This window comes from Halichoerus grypus, chromosome 9 (genome assembly GCF_964656455.1).
Source record: "Halichoerus grypus chromosome 9, mHalGry1.hap1.1, whole genome shotgun sequence".
Lineage (NCBI taxonomy): Eukaryota > Metazoa > Chordata > Mammalia > Carnivora > Phocidae > Halichoerus > Halichoerus grypus.
In genome coordinates, this window is record NC_135720.1 from 143232312 (window position 1) to 143244019 (window position 11708).

At 36.3% G+C, this 11708-nt stretch overlaps 1 pseudogene; it reads left to right on the plus strand.

Moving 5' to 3' along the window:
- Positions 1–1124: 1124 nt before the first annotated feature.
- Positions 1125–1983, plus strand: LOC118524380 (centromere protein H pseudogene; annotated as a pseudogene).
- Positions 1984–11708: the final 9725 nt, after the last annotated feature.

An 11708-nucleotide genomic window follows, 5' to 3' on the forward strand; every position in this document is an offset into this window, starting at 1 on the left:
AGACACAGATGTAGTGAAAAGAAGGGCCATATGCACCCCAATGTTCATAGCAGCAATGTCTGCAATAGCCAAACTGTGGAAAGAGCCGAGATGCCCTTCAACAGATGAATGGATAAAGAAGATGTGGTCCATATATACAATGGAATATTACTCAGCCATCAGGATGAATACCCAACTTTTACATCAACATGGATGGGACTGGAGGAGATTATGCTGAGTGAAATGAGTCAAGCAGAGAAAGTCAATTATCATATGGTTTCACTTATTTGTGGAACATAAGGAATAGCATGGAGGACATTAGGAGAAGGAAGGGAAAAATGGGGGGGGGAATTGGAGGGAGAGATGAACCATGAGAGACTATGGACTCTGAGAAACAAACAGGGTTTTAGAGGGGAGGGGGGATTGGTTAGCCTGGTGATGGGTATTAAGGAGGGCACGTTCTGCATGGAGCACTGGGTATTATACGCAAACAATGAATCATGGAACACTACATCAAAAACTAATAACGTATTGTATGGTGACATAACATAATAAAATAAAATAAAATAAAACAAAAGAAAAACTCTAAATTATGTGAATATTCCACCCTCAAGGAGGTGGAGTCACAACTCTTACTCTGTAACTCTGATATTCACATAGTGATCTTCTCCAGAAGTGTATGGAAGGTATGCAGAAGGAGAAAAGGGTAACTTTACAGTGGAGAAATCTGACAAATACACCTCAGCCAGGTAATCCAGAGCATCGACAGGGTAAGTCATGTTGATAGTATGTACCCTTGATAGGATTTCATGAGAATGGCACTTTATCTGCCTGTGTTTCCTCCTGGAAACATATAATCTCAGTCTAATTATAAGGAAAAAAATGAGACAAATATCAATTGAGGGACAGAAACCCTCCGAACTGTGGAGGTCATCAAAGACAAGGAAAGTCTGAGAAACTCACAACCAGGAAAAGTCTAAGGCAATACGATGATTAGATATAAACCTAACACTAAATAGTGTGGTGTGCTGGATAGGATCATGCAGCAGAAAAAGGACATTAGATAGGTCAGTTTAGTGGCGGGAAAATCGGCTCCTGAGGCTGCATCTTTCTGTCCCAGGCAATTCCTCTTCGCGCCAGTCAGAATGGAGAAGCCACCCCGAGAGCAAGCGGCCACCAGCCCGCGGACTCCGGAGCGGGAGGAGGGGAAGGCGGGCCACCACAGGTCGCCCGCGCCCAGACGGCGCGTCCCGAGGACCGCTTGACCCTGCTGCTCAGGCTGAGAGCGCAGACAAAACAACAACTCTTGGAATATAAATCAGTGGTTGATTCAAATGAAGAAAAAACTCCAGAACAAATTATGCAAGATAAGCAAATTGAAGCTAAAATTGAAGACCTGGAAAATGAAATGGAAGATGTGAAAATTGCTTTTGACATAAAAACGCTTGCATTAGACAGGATGCAACTTTCAACTGCACTTAAAAAAAACCTGGCGAAAATTAACCCCAAGACCAATGCGCTCATGGATAACATGAAACACGTATTAAAGCTAAACAAATTAATAATGAAATCACACCAGGAATCTTGGGATTTGGAGGAAAAACTACTTGATGCTAGAAAGAAGAGATTACAATTAAAACAAGCTTCAGAAAGTAAGCTTTTAGAAATACAGACTGAAAAGAACAAACAGAAAGATGATTTGGCCAATACGGAAAATTCAGACAAGATAAAGACCATACCACAAAACCTGCAGATGGAGATACAAATTACGACAGTTATTCAACATGTGTTTCAGAACCTCCTTTTAGGAAGTAAAGCCAACTGGGCAGAGGAGTCTGCCTTTAAGGAGACTGTTCTACAGCTTGAGAAGAATCTCACCATGATCTAATAAGAATTCTGTTTTGTTATTTTTTGTTTCAGTCTTTAATACGTCATTTAAATAGCAAATTTAAAGTAAAATTTTTATTTAGTATTTTCGGAACTAATATTGCAAAGTTTTTGTAGCTTAACACTATAACATGGAATTTGTTCTTTCAACTATGTTAATTAAAGTGACTGGCATTCTCTAAAAGAATCTGAAAGTCTTATCCTTGCAAGGGCCCCAAAAGACATCTAATCTAGCTTTCCACTGAACGTGGACATTTTTTCTACAACATTTCTGGCAGTCCCAACTCTCATTTGGAATACTTCTTTTTTTCTTTTTCTTTTCTTTTCTTTTCTTATTTCTCTTTCTTCCTTTTCTTTTTCTTTTTCTTTCTTTCTTTCTTTCGTCTTTCTTTCTTTCTTTCCTTTCTTTCGTTTCAAGTTTTTATTTAAATTCCAGTTAGTTAACATACAGTGTAATATTAGTTTCAGGAGTAGAATTTAGTGATTCATCACTTACATATGATACCCCAGTGCTAATTGCAGGTGTCCTCAATACTCGTCACCCATTTAACCCATCCTTCCACCTCCCATTATTTGGAATACTTTTGTGCATTTGTCAGTCAACTAAAATACTAGAAAAATTAGAAAAGGGTATCCACATCTTGATGTTTTTTCAACTATCAGTTGTATTTTATTGAAATAAATCTCATTTTAGTTTTATCTCAAAAAAAAAGAACATTAGATAAAAGTAAGGTAAACATGGACTTTAGTTAATACCAGTGTATCAATATTGGCTTCTTAATCGTGACAAATGTATTATACTAATATGTTTGTAATAGGGGAATGGATATTAGCTATTTGGAAACTTTCTGTACTATCTTTACAATATTTCTGTAAATCTAAAACTGTTCTAAATGAAAATTTATTTTAAAATTTACAAGTTAAAACAGAATACACATTTGTCTTAAATATCTATGGAGCATTTGCCAGAAGTACCCATGTCTTAGACTATAAAGAACATTTTAATTAATTCTAAAAAACAGGAATATTAGAGACATAATTTCCTGATCACAGTAAGAAGTAAAACCTAACATCAAATCTTGAAAGCAAACAGACATAATCCATACCTAGAATTTTCCACAAAGGCTACTGATTATAAAACATTTAGAAAATACTGACAAAATGCTAAATATTATTTTCTGGAATTTTTCGAAATCAGTGCTTACATGAAATTCATAGCCTCACATAGTTAAGGAAGAAGATAGTAAGATTGTATTTTATACTTCATTTCTAGGATTATTCTGCTTTTTTATTTTTTAATTTGCTTTTTTGTTTTTTCATCTCTCATTTTATATTTTGCTGGGCTTTTTTTTTAGTGTGTGTACATTTTTTTTTCAGTTTCAAATAAATAAATCTTTCCTATACTTCCTATACTTCTCTAAAGTATATTCTCTAGAGTATATTTATAATATCTTCTCTGTAGCGTATGATGAGACAGTTTACTTCTGTTTTGGAAGAATACATTTTGTTTCTATATTACTGCAAGTTAACCATCGAATAACTAAATTAGATGTTGGAGAACAGCATTTCTTTTATTATATAACAATTAACTATTCTGTCTTCTCTATTACCAACATACATCAAAGATTTTCAATTACATTGTTGAAATATCTTTTAAACTGTTTCTTTTATTCCCATTCTATTAATTACTTCATACCCTATGTTAACAGGAAGACTGAACTTTGCCTCCTACATGGTATTAACATATAATCCCTTCTAGCATGCACCCCACAGTGCCACTACAATTCATTTTTATAGGTGAACTATGGTAAATTATTGTTTGAATTTGCATCATATTGATTACCATTGAATTTGAAAATCTTCATATATTTTATTGGCTAACAGAATTTTCTCATCTGTGAATCACAATTCATATATTTTTCCATTTCCATTGATATTTGTATTTTTCCTACTGAATCGAATGGTTACTTTACCTACTCAGGATTCTAAACCCCATACAGTTTATTTTTTAACTTTTTAAAAAGATTTATTTATTTATTTAGAGAGAGTGCATGTGCATCCACATGTACTAGTGGCGGGAGGGGCAGACGGAGAGGGAAAGAGAGAATCTCAAGCAGACTCCCCACTGAGTGCTGAGCCCAATTCGGGACTCAATCTCATGACCCATGAGATCATGACCTGAGCCAAAACCAAGAGTTGGACGCCCAACTGACTGAGCCACCCAGGCACCCAAGTTTATTTTACTGTTAAGTATTTTCTCCTATTGTCGTTCTTTTTAAAGGTTTTATTAACAAAGTATTTTTTGTACTGAGTTTATAAAGCAATGTAATGATATTTATTAATGTTATACTATAATATAGTAAGAAATATATATATTTTTTATCTTTGTCCTGGTCAGAAGCACAGGTGATAGCTTGGGACTTGCAATTTGTGTCTGAAGTAGGGTAGTCCAGTGGGACTGAGCCTTTAACTTGTGGAATCAGACCCTAACTCCAAGTAGACAGTGTCAGATCTGAGATGAATTGTAGGACACCCAGCTGGTGTTAGAGAATTGGTCAGTGTAGAGAAAAAAACCACACATCTGGTCACAGAAAGGTTCTGTGAGTGGAATGAGTAGGAAAAAGTTTTCCTTTAGTTGATGTAGAGGGGTTTTCCTTCTCAATTGATCAGTTTCTTTGTGACTTTTGTTTTTTGCATTTTGTTTGATAAAGCTTTCTTTCCTCTAAAATCATGGAGATATTCTGATATATATTCCTCTAAAGTTTTATAGGTTAAAAACTGAATTATTAAACCATCTGAAATTTTCTGAGTATTGAAAGACACATTTCTAAATTTCCTTTATTTTCCAAAATAGCCCATTTCTGCAAATGCTAATTATTGAATAACCCCTTCTTTATTGTGTACTAAAATCAACATAGCACTTGTCCGTGTGGATACTTGATTCTGTTCTATTGATCTGCTTGCCTGTTTTTATGTTAATATCACAATTTTAAATATTACAAATGAATTGTGGGCCAAGTCCCTTTTTTGTGCTTCTCTTCAAGTGTGGTTGATCACTCCTACATAATTACTTTTTTAATACAGTTTAAATTTAGTTTGTTAAGGATTTTGAAATGGAAAAAAGTACACTAAGTAGAAATGTAGGAAATGTGAATAAAGTATGGACTTCAGTTAATAACAATGTAAATGTATTAGTTTGTTAATTATGATGAATATTCCATATTATTGTAAGGTATTAATAATAGAAGAGGGGTGCCTGGTGTCTCAGTCAGTTAAACATCTCTTGGTTTCCGCTTAGGTGCTCAGGTCATTGATTTCAGGGTCTGTGGGCTCAGTGCTCAGAGCAGAGTCTGCTTGTCCCTCTCCCTCCTGTTCTGCCCCTCACTCTGCTCATGCGTGCACTCTCTTGCCTTCAAATAAATAAATAAATAAATAAATAAATAAATAAATAAAATCTTAAAAAAATAATAGATGAAACTGGATGTGGGCTATATGGGAACTCTCTGTACTATCTTTATAATTTTTCTGTAAGTTTAAAACAATTCTAAAATAAAATATTTATTAAAAAGTTAGGTTTTCCCATACATTAAAATATCCTATAATGATTTTTCATTGAAACTTCCCATTATAGTCTAAGACTAGTTTTTTGAGATTATTTTAAAATCTTATGATGATGTTTTATTGGGATGGAAATAAATTTATAAATTCATTTAAGCGAAATTAACTGTAAACTACTAAGGCTTCTCTTCCAAAAATATGGCATATTTCTGTAGTTACTCAAGACTTTGCTAAAGTTGATATTTTTCTTCATTATTTTCACTCTTCTTAATAGCATTTTCTTATTTAGTGTCCAATGGTTATTTCTGGTTTGCAACAGCAAAAAAGTTTTGTCACTGATTTTGCATATGGCTCAATTTCCTTCCAAATGCTCATCAGTTCTGATAGTTTGAGTGCCAAATTTCTTAGGGCTTCAGGGATATCATCATAACACTAAACAATCAACATCTTTATTATCTCAAGTATTTTCATTGTTTTATTCTTCTCTTATCTAGTTTCCTACCTGCAAAGCACACAGAAGGCTAGGAGTGGCTGGTGTCTTAGTGAAACTGTAGGGGACTTGCCAGGGCATGAATGTGTTACCTAACAGATAATGGAACAGAAATGTAGACAAAGTTTGGATTCTGTGATAACACTGTTGGCTCCTTCACCAAACCTGAATTGTATTTTTTTCATAAGATAAATAAACATCTAATTGTTTAAGTCACTCTACTTGGGTTTTCTGGTAGCTTGCCTATCATTGTGTTTCCGACTCATGGACCATATACTCAAGGTACCGATCATTAATGAATACTAAATTTAACAGAATATTTTTTGGTATCAACATGCTTACTTTATATCCTTTTAATCCTCTTGAGTTATATACCAAGTATAAATATATAGAGAGAGGAGGGGAGAGAGAGAAGGTAAATCTTTTCATATTTATGTGGAAAGTATCCTATTGGTGGGAAATATCTGTCCCATGATTTTTTTTTTCACTTTTAGCTGTAGATGTGGTAAATTATGTTTTTCATAATATTAACCCTTCTTTGCTTTGTTGGAATAATCTCCATTTGTTCATATTATAAATTTATTTTTCTTTATACTGATTCTGTTTACTAAAATTTTATTTGGAATATTTCTTTCTATGCTCACTGCTGAGCCTAATTTTTTTCTCTTTTACTATCTTGGTCTGACAATAATATCAGGATGATTCCAGCCTTGTAAAATGACTTGAGTAGCTTTTCATAGTTTCCAATGATTTGAAATGATTGTGGGAATTATGTGTTCTTTGAAAGTTTGATAAAATCATTCATAAAACCATCTGTGTGTCTTAGAGAAATAGATATTTATTACATTTCCAATTACTTCTATGGAATTATGTATTGAATATTAATGTTTTCATATTGGGAGCCAATTTTGGTATGTATATTTCATGGAATATTGCTCATATTATCTAGTACATCACAGATTGAGATGGAGTTGAATAACATTCTCTAATACTTGTTTTAAAATCTTCTTGTATCTTTTTCATTCTTCTAATTCTCCTTCATGCTACTTTGTTAATTCTTTTTTCAAGATCATACTAACCAATTACCTATTTCATGCATCTTTTGAACAGAAAATATTAGTTATATGGATTAACTATTTTTCATTTTGACCTTATTTCATCAATTTCTCCTTTAGTCTTCTTTGTTCTAGTCTTTCTTCTTTCATCCATTTTTCTGTTATTTTCCTACCATTTTGAATTGAAACTTTAATTCATTTTTCCCATTTTGTTTAGTTTCTGTCAACAGGACTTAGTGCTATAAATCTTTCCTCTTTCCTTTGGCCCTACACTACAGGTGTTCATATATAATGACTTCTTTGTCTTTCAGTTTTAAATAGACTGCAACTTCAATTTTCATTTTCAAGCAACATTAATCCAAAAGTGTGCTTCCAATTCTTTTTTTTTTTTTTAAGATTTTATTTATTTATTTGAGAGAAAGAGCATGAGAAGGGGGAGGGTCAGAGGAAGAAGCAGACTCCCTGCTAAGCAGGAAGCCTGATGCAGGGACTCGATCCTGGGACTCCAGAATCACAACCTGAGCCAAAGGCAGTCGCTTAACCAACTGAGCCACCCAGGTGCCCTGCTTCCAGTTCTCTTAGGTACATAGGTTCACAGCAGCAATAACCAGCTCAATGCTGGTGAGAGGGAGTCCCTATTGGGCCCATGTGTGGTGCTATTTATTGCCTCCTCTGTAGTTAATTTCTTGGGTGGTCATCAAATGTGATACAGAGATGCATACTTGGTGTGGCCACTCTTACAGATCCACTCACATATTTATTTACTCCTCAGACCCTCTTGTCCTCAAATTTCCAATCTTGTTCCTTCCAGGTCCCTGATAGACCAGCAAACCCATTCACTTTTGCCTAGGAATATAGTAGATCCTTACCTCAGACCTATGTTTTCTCAATATGAAGTGGATGACTAGGTGGTTGGCCTGAAGCTCTGCCCATTGGGAGGATTTCTTCTCACCAGTGTCTTTCTGAGACATCCTGGAGTGCCGGCGGGGTTATAAATCAGCAGCACTCTATTTTTGGCTCTCACCAACATACCAAGCTGATTCATCTGTTAACCAAGTCTGTGTTTTCCTTCCTGTTTCAGGTGGTCCTAGTGAACCCCCCACTACTGTATTGGTGTAAGTTGAGAGAGAGGCATTGGTAAAACTAAAGTAAATGACATAGGGATCTGGACTACCTATTTTCCCCTAACCACTTTAAAATGTTATTGATGTGATAGAACTCTAAATCTTGTAGAGTTTATTTCCCACTCTGCGCGGTAAATGTATCCTAAAAAGCATCTAGAGTAGTTGCTACTTTCCTGATGACCTGGCCAGTTAACATAATGTCATCAATATGGTGAGGAGTATGATGCTCTTCAGAATGGCCAGATAATCAAGGTCCTTTCAGGCTCTACTATCAATGAGGACAAAAAATTAACGTATCTCTGAAATATATTGTAAATGTATACTGTTGTCCACACCAAGTAAATCCAAACTGCCTCTACTTGTCCATATTGTTGGGTCAATGAGTGTGTAATAATGACTAGCATGTATGTGGACCTGTTTTATTAACGATACCTTATCCAACACCACAGCTGCAATGGTGCTGCCATTTGGTGAACTTGCAATAAACCACTGTCACCCATGACAATCCATCTGATGTTTGTAGGAGCCAGACTGGTGAATGGAATGGGGATATGATGGAAACTACTATCCCTATACCTTTGTCTTTGAGGGTGGCATTAATCTGCTGCTTCAACCATAATGTGATATTGATTCTGATATACTATTGTGGCTGGGAGTTGGGCGAAGTTTAATGGGCCTCCTTTTAGGCTTTTATACCACAATGGACCCCAGTCAACAAGTCAGGAACCAATGCGGGAGAGTTTCTGGATTAATGAATATGTGGAGATTTGGGGACAGTGGTGCCCTTGGAGAGGGTGTGGAAGCTCCACACCCTTTTCCCATACCCTACCCTATGCATCTCTTCCATCTGGCCATTCTGAGTTATATCCTTTTATAATCAGCCAGCAATATAGTAAGAAAAAAAAAAAAAAAGAACCAATGTGAACCAGTTCATCCCAGTTATGCTCTGGAACATAGGAAATGACCACCATAAGATCCATGGATCCACTGAACTCTGACAGGCACACTAATAGCTCCCCAAAGATGTCACTAGAATCTGTGAATGCTACCTTATGACAAAAGGGATTTTGCAGACATGATTAGGGATATGGAGTTTGGGATGGGGAGATTATCCTGAATTATCTAGACTGGGTCCAATCTAATCACATGAGTTCTTAAAAGCAGAGGATTTTACCCAGCTGTGATCAGAGAGAGCAATGACAGACAACTCAGAAAAACAACATGAGACTCAGTCAAATGGTGGTTTGAAGATAGAGCAAGGGACCACAAGCCAAATAGTACAGGCAGCCTCTAGAGGCTAGAAACAGCAGGGACACAAGTTCCCTCCTGGAGCCTCCAGAAAGGAATGCACCTCCATGGACACCTTGATTTTAGCCCAGTGACTCCCATGTTGGACTTCTGACTACAGAGCTCTCAGTTAATCAACTTGTGGTGTTTCCAGCCACCAAGTTTGTGATGATTTGTAAAAGCCACAATATAAGACTAATACAGACCCATTTTGAGATGTACTTGGGCCAGGACTCCATTCATCAATTGGCCAACATGTGTCTCCACTCTAACAGAGGGTCCACGATGGCATTTGTGTCTCCTGGTATCAATGTTATCTCAGCCCCCATAGCCAAAAATCCTTGAAAACTCTGAGAATTTCCTTTTTCCCATATGCGGTCAATCTGGTAAGTTACCACAGTACCATTCAAGGAGGAACTGGGGAGATTGCTGCTGAAGCCCAGCCAGAGTTTATAAACACTGTGGCAGTGCATGTCCTTCCTCAATGGGAACCGATTTCGTTCTAGTTCCATGATCTCTCATTCTGTGTGCTAGCTCATATCTGGAAACTGGCAGAAGACTGATTTCACAAAGTGGAGGCAAATTGCCACAAATCCTTGTGGGTTAGGACCCCTTGCAGAAATGGCTGAGTCTAGAGTTGGGACAAGAGAATGATAAGATGAATCTGGAATATCTTGTGTTAAAAAGCAAGGAAGTGTTCAAACAATGATAGGGACAGGTCAAAGGACACAGAACCATGGTTACATAAAATTTTAACAGTAGTAGAAGACAGGTGAAGAGCACATGAACTCTGTACTATGCTGCATCCCTTCTGTAAATCTAAAATTATTTCAAAGTAAATGTTTCTTTTTTTTCATTTTAAAGATTTTTATTTATTTATTTGAGAGAGAGTGAAAGAGAGCATGAAGGGGGTGTAAAGGGCAGAGGGAGAGGCAGGCTCCAGCAGGAAGCCTGACAAGGGACTTGATCCCAGGATCCTGGGCTCATGACCTGAGCCAAAGGGAGGCACTTAACTGACCAATCCATTCAGGTGCCCCATAAACGTTTCTTTAAAATGGACGTAGAAGCCAGGCTGGAGGAGTTCCTGCAGTACAAATCTGGGATAATTTCAGCATATAAATAAATAATGATATTAATATATTGTAACCAATTGAATAAATAGGAATCCATATTGAATGGAAGAAGGAGGGAGTGGGGAGGGAAGGAAAGACAGAAGAAAGAGAGAAAAAGAGGAAGGAAGAAGAGTGATTTTTTTTTTTCCTTAAGTAAAATACCAACTAATAACTGTAGAAAGAACAGTGGAATTAGAAAATCATAGTTATAATTAATTCAGCCAAGAAACATTAATAAGTACTAAAGCAAATAGAGAAAGTAATGAGGAACGGGATATTTACATTACTGCCCCATAAAATACTTCTTAATTACAATAAGAAAGAAGAGGAACTTTAAGTGGAGAAACCCAGAACATGCTACCTTAATCAAGTGATCAAAGTTCATATCACCTGTAATGAGCCAAACTGACCTCTTGTGCCGTCCTGATAAGATGCAGTGAGGACACAGCATCATCTCTATGATATTTCTTTCTTTTTTCAAGATTTTATTTATTTATTTATTTGAAAGACAGAGAGAGTGAGTGGGAGGGAGAAGGAGAGACCACCTGAAGCAAACTCCGTGCTGAGTGCAGAGCCTGACGCAGGGCTTGATCCCATGACTGCGAGATCATAACCTGAGCTGATACCAAGGGTGGGAGGCTTAACCAACTGAGCCACCCAGGTACCCCTGGTCTCTATGATATTTCTGCCAAAGATGTGTAAACTATCTAATCATAAGGAAATATCAGATAAGACCATGTTGAGGAATTGGGCTTATTTTATAATAACTATTCTGTACTCCTCAAAGGTATCAAAGTCATAGAAGTCAAGGAAAGACTGAGGGACTTTTCTGGATTGGGGAGACTAAAGAGATATGGGAAATCAATGCAATACATGATCCTGAATTGGATCCTTTTGCTATATGCAATATTAATGGGACAACAGTTAAAACTTGAATGGAGAGTGTGAAATAGGTCATAATGTGTAAATGTAAGCTTCATAATTTTAATGGTTGTATTGTGGTTATATAAGAGAATGACCTTGTTTATAGGAAGTACACTAAGGTACTTGGGTATGATGGAGCAAACTGTTCTCAAATAATGTAGGAAATAATGCAGGATTTGTACCAATCTTACAATTCTTCTGTAAGTTTGAAATCATGACAAAACTAAAAACAAACTTCTGGCACTTAAAAGAACACTAGATCCTTTGGGATAGTCTCAGGCTTGGCTAAGTC